General features: G+C 36.6%; 1 long non-coding RNA gene across 1 annotated transcript; it reads right to left on the bottom strand.

The window, feature by feature from the left end:
- Window positions 1–1,485: 1,485 nt before the first annotated feature.
- LOC118350653 (uncharacterized) lies at window positions 1,486–11,799 on the bottom strand. The gene is made up of 3 exons (XR_004804871.2): window positions 11,606–11,799; window positions 10,585–10,687; window positions 1,486–1,575 (listed from the first exon to the last, which is right to left on the bottom strand). It is a non-coding gene; the product is annotated as an uncharacterized LOC118350653 (long non-coding RNA).
- Window positions 11,800–15,683: the final 3,884 nt, after the last annotated feature.

Genomic DNA, 15,683 nt, shown 5'->3' with positions numbered 1-15,683 from the left:
GCCTGCTTTCTGCAGCCTTTCTCATTTCAGTAAAAAGCAATTCCATTCTCCTGGTTTCTCACATCCCAAATCATGCAGTTCCCTTAAAATTCTCTTTCTCTTATATCTCATATCCAGTCAGCAAGTTATATGTATGATACAACCTTCAAAATATATTCAGAATCTGGCCACTTCCACTGCTATAATCTGGTCCAAACCAATATCAACTTTTGCTTAGCTTGCTACAATGGTAGCTCTGATTACTTCTACTTTGGTACCTCTTCAATCTATTCTTAGCAAGGCAAACTTTAAAAAAAAATTAAAATCTATGAAAATGTAGGGTAAGTATGTTACAACTTGACTTAAACTCTCTTTTTTTTTTTTCAGGTGTTTATACTCGCTTTATTCATAATTGCCAAAAATTGGGGAGATAAAAACAGATGTGTTTCAGTAAGTGAATGAATGAATTGTGGCACATCCAGACAATAGAATATTATTCAAAACTAAAAACAAATGACCACGTAAGCCAGGAAAAGAAATGGAGGAAACTTAAATGCATATTGCTAAGTGAAAGAAGCCCATCTGGAAAGATTACACAGTATATGATTCCATCTATATGATATTTTGAAAAAGGTAAGGCTGTGAAGACAGTAAGAAGATCTGGTGGGTATAGAGGGATCATAGGTGGAGCACAAATTTGGGGGGCAGCCGAACTACTCCGTATGACACAAACCCATAGAATGTACAACCCCAAGAGTAAATGCCAATGTAAACTATGGGGTGATAATGGTGTGTCCAGATAGGCTCACCAACTGTCACAAATGCATTACTCTGGGTGGGGGGGGGATGATGAATGCTGACAATGGAGAGGCTGTATGTGGGCATATTTGGAAGTTTGTACTTTCTGCCAAATTTTGTTGTGAGTATAGAACTTCTTTAAAACTTGAAGTCAATTTAAAAATTCCTACTGTAATATCTAGAGTGGCTTCTCTTTTGCTGTTCAAATCCTGGCTGATGCCATGACTCACAATCCTCAGGTGTAATCATTTCTGTCTTGATTGAGTCAGGAGAGGTGTCATCATGTCTGTGCTGCTGGACTGGGGTAGAGGGGTAGAGTCAGTCAAGGGACTGAGGAGCTTCCCTGCTCTTCTCCCAGAGCTCCCAGTGACCTCCAAAGTGGGGCTGCACCTGAGAAACTCTCTGAGCAGATGTAGGCCCCAGAGGAGGACCAGGGGGCAGCCCAGCCTCTCAGATATGCTTCCTGGTGGTTTATGTTCTGACCTGTAACACTGTGGGTAGGTAGCTATTATACTGCTGATACTAATATGTAGCAACATCTTCAGGCTCCAGATTGATGGTGAGGGTGAACTCTGTCCCAGACCCACTGCCACTGAACCTCAATGGGACCCCAATTTGCAACTTGGATGCTTCATAGATCAGGCACTTAGGAGCATTCCCTCGTTTCTGCTGATAACCAGATTAACCAACTGTTACAGTTCTGACTCGCCTGGCAGGTGATGGTGACTCTATCTCCTGGAGACACAGACAGTGAGGTTGTGGACTGGGTCATCTGGATTTTAGAGCTGGCTCCTGAGACTGGAAACATAGAAATAAATATCTGCACTATGAATCATGTTATAAGAGGCATTCCCTGAAGGACCAGGTAATACTGACCACACTGGCTGAATAAATTCCCAGGCTTCTCCTTCCCTTTTTTTTTTTTTAAATAATAAATAAATAAATTTATTTATTTATTTATTTATTTATTTATTTATTTATTTATTTATTTTGGTGTTCAATTTGCCAACATACAGAATAACACCCACTGCTCATCCCGTCAAGTGTCCCCCCCAGTGCCCGTCACCCATTCACCCCCACCCCCCACCCACCTCCCCTTCCACCACCCCTAGTTCGTTTCCCAGAGTTAGGAGTCTTCCATGTTCCTTCTCCCTTTCTGATATTTCCCACACATTTCTTCTCCCTTCCCTTCTATTCCCTTTTACTATTATTTATATTCCCCAAATGAATGAGACCATATAATGTTTGTCCTCCGATTGACTTATTTCACTCAGCATAATACCCTCTAGTTCCATCCACGTTGAAGCAAATGGTGGGTATTTGTCATTTCTAATGGCTAAGTAATAGTCCATTGTATACATAAACCACATCTTCTTTATCCATTCATCTTTCGATGGACACCGAGGCTCCTTCCACAGTGTGGCTATTGTGGACATTGCTGTTAGAAACATCGGGGTGCAGGTGTCCGGCATTTCATTGCCTCTGCATCTTTGGGGTAAATGCCCAGCAGTGCAATTGCTGGGTCGTAGGGCAAGTCTATTTTTAACTCTTTGAGGAACCTCCACACAGTTTTCCAGAGTGGCTGCACCATTTCACATTCCCACCAACAGTGTAAGAGGGTTCCCTTTTCTCCGCATCCTCTCCAACATTTGTGGTTTCCTGCCTTGTTAATTTTCCCCATTCTCACTGGTGTGAGGCAATATCTCATTGTGGTTTTGATTTGTATTTCCCTGATAGCAAGTGATTCAGAGCATTTTCTCATGTGCGTGTTGGCCATGTCTATGTCTTCCTCTGTGAGATTTCTGTTCATGTCTTTTGCCCATTTCATGATTGGATTGTTTGTTTCTTTGGTGTTGAGTTTAATAAGTTCTTGATAGATCTTGGAAACTAGCCCGTTATCTGATACGTCATTTGCAAATATCTTCTCCCATTCTTGACTTCAACTCTCTAATGGCTTCTCACTTAAAGTGGGTAAAAACTGAAGCCTTTCAATGTTCCACATGGCTCCACAGGGCACCTAGTCCTTCTCTATATCTTTGTATTCATTTCCTACTTCAACTTTCTTCATGCTACAGCCACTGACTCACCACCATTCTTCGTTAAACCCAAGGCTGCTACAAGGACTTAGAGGTTTTCCTACTTCTTATCCCCTTTATTCTATTTTATATGTCTTCAAAGTTCATATCACTGTCTGGTGTACTATCTACTTTATGGTCTTTTTATTTTATGTCTCCTCTCCTATAATTTAAGTTCCATGAAAACAAGAAACTTTGTATTTTATTTATTGCTGTATCCTCAACACCTAAAACTGTGTCTAGCACACAGTAAGCACTGAATAAGTATTTATTGAATAATTTAATAAGTGGTTGATAAAACAGCCAAAGGAAGAGTGAATAATTGACACAGAATCAAAATTTTAAAAATAATCTAAATAGATTGGAATTACACTTATCAAATTTTTATGGATATTGTAAAGACATGGATTTCGAAGAAAAAGATCAATTGTATAAGATAGGGAGGTATTTCTTCCCATATAAAGCAAACCAGCATATTATAATTGATCAAATATTCAATATCTATTAACCTGGATGACATAAACATTGAGTAGGGTATAAGTAGTAGGATATAAGATAAAGGAGTAGGGTATAAGATAAAGCTAAGTTATGACACCTACACATAGGCCATATTTTTTTTCTTTGGGTGGACTAATAAAATCATAGCTAAATCCTCTAATCTCACCATGGGTCTAATTTACACTGAAATGAAGTACCAATTTAATTGTCTTTGTAAAAATTAACTGTCCTTAGTTTCCTAAGGGCATCTAATCATTTTTTGTTAACTGTTCTCCATGTCTCTCCTTTTGAAGTATTAGCCACATACTTGCATTTTATTGATATTTTTAATTGCAAATATAATAAATCTAGAGAAAGTGCATAAATATAAATATGGAGCTTAACAGGTTATTGAAGACAAGCCCTGATGTATATCCCTAATATCCTTTTTCCTTCCTGTGTCTACTCTTAGTCTTCCAGGCCTTTATTTAAGTCTTTTTTTTTTTTTTCCTTTATGTTAGTGTGTGTTACCTTTCTTCATCAGGATTTCCTCAAAATTGGTCCCTTCTAGGGAAAGAGATACATGCTCTTTTAAGGAAGGATCAAAGTTTCAGTTTCTTTCCCTCAAATACTCTCTCCAGGGCCCTGGACATTGAAAGAGCTCAATAAATGTGTTTTGAATACAGGGACAAATGGAGTTGTATTAACAGACAGTAAGGACACAGGGATACTGAGCCCCTGCACACTCCCAAAACAATGAAGTGGAATCATTGCATGTATTGAAACAGATGCAGGCAGATTGTATGATGATCAACTTTCCCTTCCTTATTTTTTAATGTTTAATTTAAGAATGGAACATTTGATATTGAAATGTTAGATTTTATGAAGATGTAATCATTAAAATGAACAAGTTAATGAGGCAGAGAAAGAATGAGACAAGAACAAGGCTTTCACAGCATCTTTGCATCAACAGCCAGGCCATGATGGGAAATGTTCCTACACCTCGAGAGACAAGGAATGCAATCAAGCGCCAAATCTTAAATGGCTGCAGTCTAATGTGATAATTAAAAGAACAACATAGGCTACTTCTTTTTTATTCTTCCCTTTCTGAGTTGCCCATTCGGATCATACTATCACTTAGCTCTGTAAAAAGAGGAAACAAATAGCCAGTCCTCAGCCATGACAAGAGAACAATATCCCCAACATCTCCATGGAGTAAAACATCTTTCTAATGTAACGCTGTACTACTGCTTTACATGCAGAGAAGGAGAAAATAATCCAAAAATGCTCATTACCTTGCTGCATAAAGTTAATATTGGAATTTGATGGATTTTATTCCAAAGGAGAAATAGAATAGTGCAAAAAATTTTTATAGTATATTTCCAGTCCTAAATTCCTCATGTCTGTAAAGTGTTCTCTTCTGAAGACTTCATGCCCAATATCTATGCATATTTTATGAATGAATACTGTTGGCAATCATAAAACAGTGGTTCCTTGGTTGAAGATCTCAAATTATTAGAAGATGGAAGAAAATAATAGCCATATCCTGTATTCTACAAAGTAGAAAGTCCTAGTCACCAATAAAAAAGATTTACAATTACTTTTAATGCCTGGGCTTCTGAATGAAGTTTTAAGAAAAATCAAAAGCTACTATAAAATGTAAAATGTAGGACAGGTAGCAACTATTTTAAATCACATAAATAAAAATATAAGGATTTGTCATTATGCAATAATATCCCTAGCAATTGTTTTGTGACCCAGAATTTCATCATCAAATTCATAAGATCAAGGCAAACCTCCCATTCTCATTTGATTTTGTACTATTTGTCTTTCAGTTCACATGGCTCTTTTTACTTTCTAAAGTCCTCTACCTAAAAAACAAAACAAAACAAAACCCAGAGGCATTTAGAAAGTTTATTAATCTATCAAGTTTATTATTCAATTTTAAGTGAAAATAAGATAGAAACCAAGAGGATACAAAATTAAGGATACAAAAGAAACACAGCCCAAAAAAGAGGATTAATAAGAAAAATAAATTTAGATCTGATTACAAATTAAAGAGCAATCCAAATGTTTACTGATGTGAATTTTAAGATGTTTATTTAGTATTTTTGCCATGAGAAATACTGAGTGTCCGACCTTATGCTAGGAGCTGAAGATACCAGGTCACATTCAAGCACGGTTTGAAACTTAGTGTCTTAAAACAATTATCATTCCCTCCTTCTCCAAGAGTTATCAGGATGGCTGGGTGATTTTGCTAATCAGTGGTACTCCATTATGTCAGCTTCAAGTCCCTGGGTTGATTTTGCTGATTTGGGAAAGACCTCTCTGGAACCTTGGATGGGACAACTGAGTTCACTTGGCTCTGCTTCATGTGGTCTCTTATGGTATAGCAGGCTAGCCTGTTTTTATTCTCATCATGAAGGCAGGAGAAAAAGCCAACGTGTTCATGACCTCTTGGGACTGGGCTTAGAGCTGGCATTCTACACATTTACCTCTTCCACATTCTATTGGAAAAACGGGTCAAAAGAGCAGTCAAGTCAAGTCAAAAGGTAGAGAAAACAACTCTACCATCTGAAGGGAGTAACTGTAAAACCACATTAAAAAAAATGTGCACAGAAGAGTGAAAAACTGAGGCCCCAGATAATGGTTTTATCTGGGGACAGGAAGAAGTATAAAGGAAGTAGAATTTGGCTTCAAACCAACTCAAACAAGACAACACAGTTTGCCAAATGAGAAAGGTACAGGATGCAGAGCACATAGAAATCTTCCCTGACATTCAGAGAACAATGTCTTTAGTATCATAAGGAGAAGCTTTAACTCAGATGGGGCACTTAAGAAGGTAGGTAGTGCTAAATCCTAGTGTTAAGCTCTACCTTTAGAGTTTTGAATGACCAACATGGCGCTGAGCTTATTGATAAGAGAGTGGAGTTGGCAGTTCCCAATAAACTATGTGTTTTTTTTTTTCAGTAAAGTTTTGACTTACTTGGTGGTCCTGGACACCTAGAGTTGATATCTTCTAGAAAACTCAATAATTTCAAAACCATATTTTTAATTGGACTCTAATCAGTTCTTACTTCCCTTCTGACAAAATCTCCTTGGTTTCCTCTGCTATGTATGCAATGATTTGTTGTTGTGTTCTCAGCATAGGTGCATCTGGCTGAGATCAAATATTCAAAAGCAAAAAGAAATGAGAGCCAGACTTAGCCATTCTCCTCTGATTACATTATGACTCAGGAGGACACCCACCAGTAGTTTTATTCATTATTGGATATTAAAATCAAAGGCCTTTAATATGCAGCAACAGAGTTGTCCAAATTGAAGCCCATCTGTGCATCCTTGTAGAAGTTTTCATAGCACAATACATAGGCAATTTTAATAAACCTATTCCTTTTTTCTTCCCCAAAGGACTGACTAAAACTTCAGCATTATCTTGATGCCTCTTGGAGCATTACTAGCTGTCTTCTCAATTTAAATCTTTCAAAACTGGATTGGGCCGACCATGGAGGATGCAGTCATCAATGGTAAAAAGCCACCTGTGGCTCTAATATAGCCCAGAGTGTCTATCTCTTGGACACAGATCCTTTCTCTACCTCTTCCTTGGCTCAACAGATTTCTGATAGCTCCATCAGCCTTCATATCTTTTGGATGAAAAACTGAGTAAAATTCTAGTAATTGTGGTCTCAGAAAAGCTGTCTTTTAAATCAATCTCTCCTTCTCTTATAATAAGTATTAGTGAAAGGAAATTCAGAAATGGGAAACATAATCTGAGTGGACTTTCAATGTGTTGTTCAAAAAAAACTTTAGGGGCAACAAAACTCTACTACTATACTTGCACTTCAACTGCTTTTAATTGTAAGATTCAGAGAGCTGTTAAATTCCTTCTTCTACCTCTTTACCAAATTCCTTTCAGTATTATGACCTACCTCAAACACCAGAATCTTCTTCCTGACATTTTTTCATGGTGGAGAAGAGGAACCAACAAGTCATAATAGAAAATGGGTTTCAGAAGAATCAGGTTTGAGTCTGAGAAGTTACTTAAACCTCTCTAAGCCTTTTTTTCTTTGTATTCAAATGAAGTTTAAAATTATATCTATTAAAAAAATTATATCCATTACATAGAGTAAAATAAGATAGGACAGGTCCCATTTCCCCACTAAACATTCACTACAAGTGAGGAATGATTACTATTACTATTAGAATAGAGAAACAACTCACTCAATCTTCAACTCTGTCTTAAAAACAGAATGTGACACTAGCTAGAAGCAGCACTTACTATAGCTCTTACTTTAGTCAAACTCTGTTACAAGAACTTTCTATATAATTTTTTTTTTTATTCATAGAGATGCAGAGAGAGAGAGGCAGAGACACAGGCAGAGGGAGAAGCAGGCTCCATGTAGAGAGCCTGATGTGGGACTCTATCCAGGGTCTCCAGATCACACCCAGGGCTTCAGGCGGCACTAAACCGCTGCGCCACCGGGGCTGCCCAAGAACTGTCTGTATATTAAGTCATTTACTACAACGTTACAAAGGAAATACTGTCATTATTCCCATTTTACTCAATAAGGAAAACTATGGCACAAGAGATTATACAGTGAAGCTGAGGCCACAAGACTAGGCAGTTGCAGGGTAAGGATTCTAACCCAGGCAGTCTGGTTCTGGAGTTCATATTTTCAACCATGATATTATGTGGCTTTTGGAGAGAAAATGTGTCAGGGAGGGAGAATGCTATAGCTATTATACATTTCTCCAGCGGTTACAGAGCTCTAATTAGGCATATGACTTGTTGACTGAGTTGGATATTTCAAAATACTTTCCCTTCCTCCTTTAGAATATAAAACCCTCAGGGGCAGAGACAATGCACATTGTTTTCCTTGTGTTTGTAGTACAATGTCCTGTACACTGCAGGTCCTCAGCAGGTCTTATTGTCTGGCTCTCTCTGTCTTTCATTTCCCCACAGGGCCTCTAGGAAATGTAAGTAAGTGGGTCCTGGGACCTGAGAGTTAAAGATACCCTGAGGTTTGGCCTCCTCCACCCCCTTGCAAAATTCTCATTAACACTTCTCAGGCAGCTAAGCACTTGTCCATGTAAATGAACCCCAGCATTCTGGAGAATAGCACTCATTCCTAGAGACTTCTGAAATGATGGTGTTCACAGCTGCCAGCCTCCTGCTCCGTAGAAGTCCCAGCACTGCTGAGAGCTCCACTTGCCACAGTCAGTAGGTTCCTTGGACTGAGGCTCAGATGCCTCTGAAAGTTGATGGGTAAGAACCAACCCAAAGGGAAGCCAAAGGGAATGCAGAGGGAAAAGAGTGGGATATTTTCCATTTGAAAATTTTTAGAAATGGGATCCCTGGGTGGCGCAGCGGTTTGGCGCCTGCCTTTGGCCCAGGGCGCGATCCTGGAGACCAGGGATCGAATCCCATGTCAGGCTCCCAGTGCATGGAGCCTGCTTCTCCCTCTGCCTGTGTCTGCCTCTCTCTCTCTCTCTGTGACTATCATAAATAAATAAAAATTAAAAAAAAAAACTTTCTTAAAAAAAAAAGAAAATTTTTAGAAATGTTTTAAAATTATACTTTGTAGGCAAGTAAAATCCTTAGGAGCAGTGTAGGAAGCTGCAAAAGGTATATTAGTTTAATAGTTAAAGGGTTTAATCTGAAAACAAATCCCTTGTCATTTATTATCCCAATAGTTCTACATGAAATAAAATTAATTTAATATATAAATAGTCATATCTTTCTTAGTTTGGACTTCACTATAACACATAACATGTTTAAAGTGCAATATATTCTTGATCACTTAGGCGACCATCCTGGTATTTATGGCCTGTTTGGGCTGTCCTGTTTAGCAGTCAGGGGAATATGGGTTCAAATCCAAGTTCCACTTCTTATTAGGTATGTGACACTGCAGAGATTACTTAGCTTTCTATTTATATCAGTTTTTTTAATCTTTATAAAAATAAGTACAGTGATATATCTCTACTTCTCAGCATTATTTCAAGCATTCACTCAGAAATGACATATAATCATCCAATACCTAAAAGTTGTTCAATTAATGAATATTATCATATTGACTGATATTTAGGTTCTGGTCATTCACTAGAATATAAATCCCATGAAGATAGAGGTTTTGTTTCATTGACTGACACATCGGAATTTAGAATATATAAGTGGTTCAAAAAAATGATGGGAAAAAGATTATGAAAAAGAGGGAGCACAATTCCAGTGGCAAGAACTTCATATGCAAACAAGTCCCGGAAGAGTAGGAGAGGGTGGTGGAAAAGAAAACGAGGTTTTGACTTGAATAGGATAAGTACAGGGCTGGGGTCTCTCATGAGTTTCTCATCAAGGAAACAATATGTTAAAATCAAGGGTTTGAAATAACTTGAGAAAATTTGAGCTTTACAGCAGATTTGTAGTGAGGACTGGATCCTATTCTATATTAGCAGAAGAGATGCAAAGCTTCCATGTAGAGTTATAAATTAGTGTCAACCTACACCTAGTTTCTAGTTCACATCATATGTTATTCTTATCTTGTATCTCTTTTTCCTTTTTTTTTCCTCACTCTTTCTTTCTGGTTTTCTTTTGCATTTCTTATCGATCCAGTGTGTATAAATTATCAGGCCTTATCCTCCTGTAGGGATGGTGATCCATTTTGTCTAGTTAAACGGTAATGTCAGAAACCTCTGGGTTTGAGTGAAGTGGCTCAGTCTCCTGCTATGTGGAGATTTTAGTTTAATGAGTCAGTAGGAAGAGAAAACTTGCTATAATGCAATTCTTCTTTCTTCTTCCTATGACCTTTGGAAGATTTTCAAACAGAAGATAGTTTGGAATAGAATGTGGACATCTCAACAATGCAAGATTCATTCTCCCAAAGGAAATGCATACATTCTCCAATAATTTTAAAAGATATTTCTACACATCTGTCTCATCTCATTCTTGCAATACAAAGATTGGCACATCTGGTTTTTAATGAAAGATTATTTTTAACATAGAATTTTTATAAACCAAAAAGACTGTGGTTCTGTGGCTCTGTGGTCAAATATTATTGAAAATTAGCAATAACTCTATGAGGAAATAACACATCTGTCCCATTTAGAGAGGGTCTGGAGTTTTCCCAATAAACTGAGCCTAAATCAAAGCCTGATCTATTAATTAATGGAAGTGAACTGAATCTTCAAGTTAACGCAGCTGTCCTGATGCCATGAGAATCTCTTCATCTAGTGCTTCAGGAAACCACCATATCCTTATTCTTACCCATTCTGATGAATATTCACATTCATTCTTCACTCTAGTCTGGAACCCGAGGGGAAAGAGAGCCAAGAAGATCTGGGCCTTATCTTCTGATGATATCACAAACCTAACATACAATCAGTAATTAGAGAAGCTCTAAGAGAGAATTACCAGACACTAAAGGGTGAAACAATCCTATAGAGAATTTTGTAGGCTAAGCAGTAGAAGTATTTATGGACAAAGTCAGGACTTGCTGATGGCTAGGAGTGAGAAGACAAAGGGAAAGCAGCTACAATCCCAGGAGCAAGAATCCCACAAGGAAATAAGTTCCACAACTGTAGGGGAGAGTGCTGTAAAACATCACCAAAGGACAGTTTTGACTTGAAAATAAGCATGGTACTGTGGTCTCTTAGGGGTTTTTCATCAAGGGAATAAATGTTAAAAACATTCTTTATTTAGCAAATAGAAACTGAGCACCCCTCTGGACACGTCATTTTGCCTGGTGCTGTGAGGAAAGGTGAGTTAGCTAAACTCTTTGATCTAGAAAAGCTTCGAATTTATCACAGCCTATTCAAGAAGTTTTGCTTTCTAAAGAGGTATTTGAATAGATATGTATTTTAAATGACCACTTCAGCAAGGTTTGGGAGAAAGTTTTATTATTAAATTAAATGTAACCCCTCTTAAAGCCTGCATTAAAAATTCTTCTCCACTTTTGGTTCAAGTCCACTTAAAAGTCAATTGCAGCACTGATTGGCACAAAAATATCTGTGGTTCTGAAAAATGTCTCCAAAGACTGGCATTTAATTCTGTCCATTCTCAGAGTTCGTGATATGAATTCTATGGGTAGATAGAATTTCTGGATTTAGATCCTCTTAACCTGATAGCTATCTTTTTTTTAAAGGGACTTCAAGATGCTCATTCTGATTCTGGCTATGACCTGCCAGGATCTCTTACCCAAAGCAGATACTAACATCTGTTGTTTTCACTTGGGATACCTCACATTGCACAAGTCATATTACTTGTCAATTTTGGACAAGTGACTCACTGTGTTTATCTTTCTTCTAGCTTCTGAAGTTATGTTGCTGATACTGAAATGTCAGTTCCTTGACCTTTGGATGCAGAGAGGAGCCCCAGAGGATATTCCCAGCATTTGAAAGCAAGTTGTAAGAATTTGGTACTGGAAAGAAATATTACTTGCAGTTTAATAGTCTTTCAGATTAGTACAGTTCTGTTTTAAAACAGCACTCTGTTCTCAGAGGTTTGGTTGAGAAAAATTAAAGTGCATTGTATATTAATGTAATTATTCCCTAGAATTATTGGATTTTCAGGGATAAGAGGTTTGAAAATGAGTTATTTTCTTTGGAATCACATATTTTTGGACTCCTGGTATACATACTTGAGAAAGTGCCCTTAGAAGTGTTCTTTAATGATACAAAGAAGCCTGTTTTCTCAAGAATGCCTAGGACTCTGGACAATATTATGCTAGTAACATCTTGATGAATAGGGAAACATTTTTACATCCCACAAACTTGAACTAATTAAAACGAACATGGGTAAAAGGCAAATGCAATTTTAAATAGTGATTAGCAAAATTTATTTTCCAGGGTGAAAAATGAATATGGTCAAGGAAATGAGGCTTATCAGGTCTTTCCACTTGCCTCACAAATCTTCTATGAATTAATAATCACTGACATTTTTATGAAACAATGTCATTCTCAGCACAAGTCTCTGCTTTGTGCATTATGACCACCTTTATAAAGGCTTACCTCAAAGTGAGAGGAATTAAAAAAGAGTATTCACAGCACTCTTCAATTACTAGGGAAGCAGCAAAGGGAAATGAAGGCCCAACTTACTTTGCCCTAAAGAATTCTGGCAATTGACATAAAAGTAATATGAGTACATTGAGGAGAGAATATAAATGCCATATAATTACAGAGAATCCAAACTAGAGGAATTATCAGGGGAGACTTTGAATTGGCGAAACGGGCTCTGTGATGGTTGTTATCTTTAAAAAAATTCTAATTAGGGGGTGCCTGGGTGGCTCAGTTGGTTGGGTGTCCAACTCTTGATTTCAACTCAGGTCATGATCTCAGGGTAATGAGACTGAGCCCTGCATCAGGCTCCATGCTCAGCATGGAATCTGCTTGTCCCTCTCCCTCCTCCTCTGCCCTTCCCCTGACTTGTGCTCACATGCACTCTCTCTTGCTCTAAAATAAATTTAAAACCCCCAATTTTAAAAAAAATCTCTTATTAGATAAAGTAACAAAATAGGAATTTTCTACATCCACTAAGGCCCAATAAAAAAACATAAAAAGAGAAAAATGTCAAATGTATTTGTCCATTAGTATAAAAGCAATCTGAAGCAAAAGTATATCTTTCCTATATTTCTTTTTCTAAGAATGATAAACTTGCACTTGTAGTTTGAAACTCCTTTCACAAACAAGAGGAACTTTTGTTAAAGATTCTTTATTAATCACAATGAATGATACATTCAACATTATATTCAGACTCTTTCTAAACTAGTTTAATCTATTTAGAAAGTCTTTTAGGACTTCAGTGATAAAACATACTCCTGAGACTGAAAACACAATTTTCCTCCAATGACTTCAGTGTTCCATTATGTATGTAAGAGAAGTTCCATCTAGTACCCTTGTTTCCAAACAGAGAAACTTAAATATCAAAGCAATTAAAGCAACTGCCTGCCAATATATTATGGGTGGAAGTAATTCTAAGAGTAGTAATAGTAACATGAGTCAATAATAGGAACTGAAAAGAGTCTCCCAACAACTTTGATGGTATTTTGAAAACAATCATAGTGTATGATGCCTTTGTGTAAATTTATATGTACTTTTTCCAAAATGCCTTTTATCTCTTGCTTTTATACCTAGAACAGTCTGTGAGTTATGCAAGTCACATGCCATTGCACAACTTGCTTAAGATCTTGGATTTAATAGCAATCAGTATCAGAATCCTGGCTTTCCTGGCTTAGAGTCACAATTCTTTCTTTAGTAACAGACAGATGTTGTGTCTATCATTTACCATCACAGCTATACCTACACCTTTATCTTCAAAGAGGAAAATGCTAGTGACATTATAGCAGCATGTATCTGCATAAGCATGTGTGCATGTATAAATAAAAACTCAGTGCCCAGAGCCTTTCTTTGAAGAAGTCTGGTAACCACTATTTGCTCTTATGTTTCTTTCCCCTGAGAACTTTTGCATGGGTCGACCTTTAACAGACCATGTTCTCAGATCATTTAAGTCAAGCTCCTATGTTGATTGCAGTTTTTGGTTTTTGTGTCTGATACATGCAAAATGTGTCTCTGTCTTTCTCTGGAGCTGGTGGATGCCTTCTTGTTTCCTATCTTCTCTATATGAATGGCTCAGAGCAATAAATTTTGCTATAACATATGCCAATGTTTATAGACTGACTGGAGAACTTTTACAGAAATATAATATAAATATATATATAATATAGATAGATGATAGATAGATAGATAGATAGATAGATAGATAGATAGAGATGATACAGAGATATATAGAGATATAGATAGGTATAAACTCCAAGAATGTACATATAGTTTTTTTTTTCAGATAAAGATCCATAAATTCATCAGATTCTCAAAGGAATCTGTTGCTCAAAAGTTTAATTAACAACAACTAGGCAATTAAAAGTAAAGGCAATCTCTATCAAAATACTAGTGGTATTTTTTAAAGAAATAGAAGAAATAATCCTAAAATTCATACAGAACCACAAAAGACTCTGAATAGCCAAAGCAATCTTGAATAAAAAGAACAAAGCTGGAACATTGCACTTCCTGGTTTCAAAATATATTAAAAAACTATAGTTATCAAAATCATATGGTACCAGCATAAAAATAGACATACAGATCAATGGAAAAATATGGAGTGGCCAGAAATAAATCCAGGCATCTATAGCCAACTGATCTTTGACAGGGTACCAAGAACACACAATAAGGAAAGGATAGTCTCTTTAACAAATGATGTTGGAAAACTGGATATCCATATGCAGAAGAATGAAATTGGAGCTTTATTTCACACCATATAAAAAATCAATTCAATGTGTATTAAAGACTTGAATTTAAGTCCTGGTACCATTAAGCTATGAAAAGAAAACACAGGAAAAAGCTTCCTGTCATTGGTCTTGGCAATGATTTTTTAGATGTGGCACCAAAAGCACAGGCAACAAAACCAAAAATAGACAAGTGAGATTGCATCAAACTAAAAAGTTTTTGCACAACAATGGAAACAACCAACATAGTGAAAATGCAACCCACAGAATGGTAAAAAATAATACTGGCAAACCATATGTCTAATGTTGCTAATATCCAAAATATATAAGTAGCTCAAACATCTCAATAGCAAAAAACAAAAACAACAAAACAAAACAAAATATTTCACCATGATTTTAAAGATGGGCTAAGGACGTAAAAAGACATTTTGAAAACAAAGACATACAAATGGCCAATAGGTATATGAAAGATGCTCAACATCACTAATCACCAAGGAAATTCAAATCAAAACCACAATAGTTATCACCTCACACCTGTTAGAATCACTATTATCAAAAAGATAAAAGGTAACAAATATTGGTAAAGACATGGAGAAAAGGAAACCTCTGTACACTGTTGGTGGAAATACAAGTTAGTACTATCTTACAGAAAACAATAAGATGGAGCTTTCTCATAAATAAAAATAAAAAGAGAACTATCACTTGATCCAGCAATCCCACTTCTGGGTATATATCCAAAATAAATGAAATCAGGATCTTGAAGAGATATTTGCGCTCCCATATTCATTGCAGCATTACTGACAATAGCCAAGATATAGAAACAATCTAAATGTTCATTGACAAATGAATGGAGAAAGAAAATGTCACATACATACACACATACACAGAGGAATATTATTCAGCTTTGAAAAAGGACAAACTGCCATATGCAGCAACATGGATGAATATTGAGAACATTAATGCTAAGTGAAATAAGACAGACACAGAAAGAAAAATATTCCATGATCTGACTTATGTGTGAAATTTAAAAAAGCCAAACTCATATATTTCATTATTTGCAGATGAGATGATACTACATATATAAAACCCT

The sequence above is a fragment of the Canis lupus genome, chromosome 14 (assembly GCF_003254725.2).
Source record: "Canis lupus dingo isolate Sandy chromosome 14, ASM325472v2, whole genome shotgun sequence".
In the NCBI taxonomy this organism is placed as follows: domain Eukaryota; kingdom Metazoa; phylum Chordata; class Mammalia; order Carnivora; family Canidae; genus Canis; species Canis lupus.
Note: the sequence above shows the minus strand (reverse complement) of the source record. Positions and strands in the feature narration are given on the sequence as shown.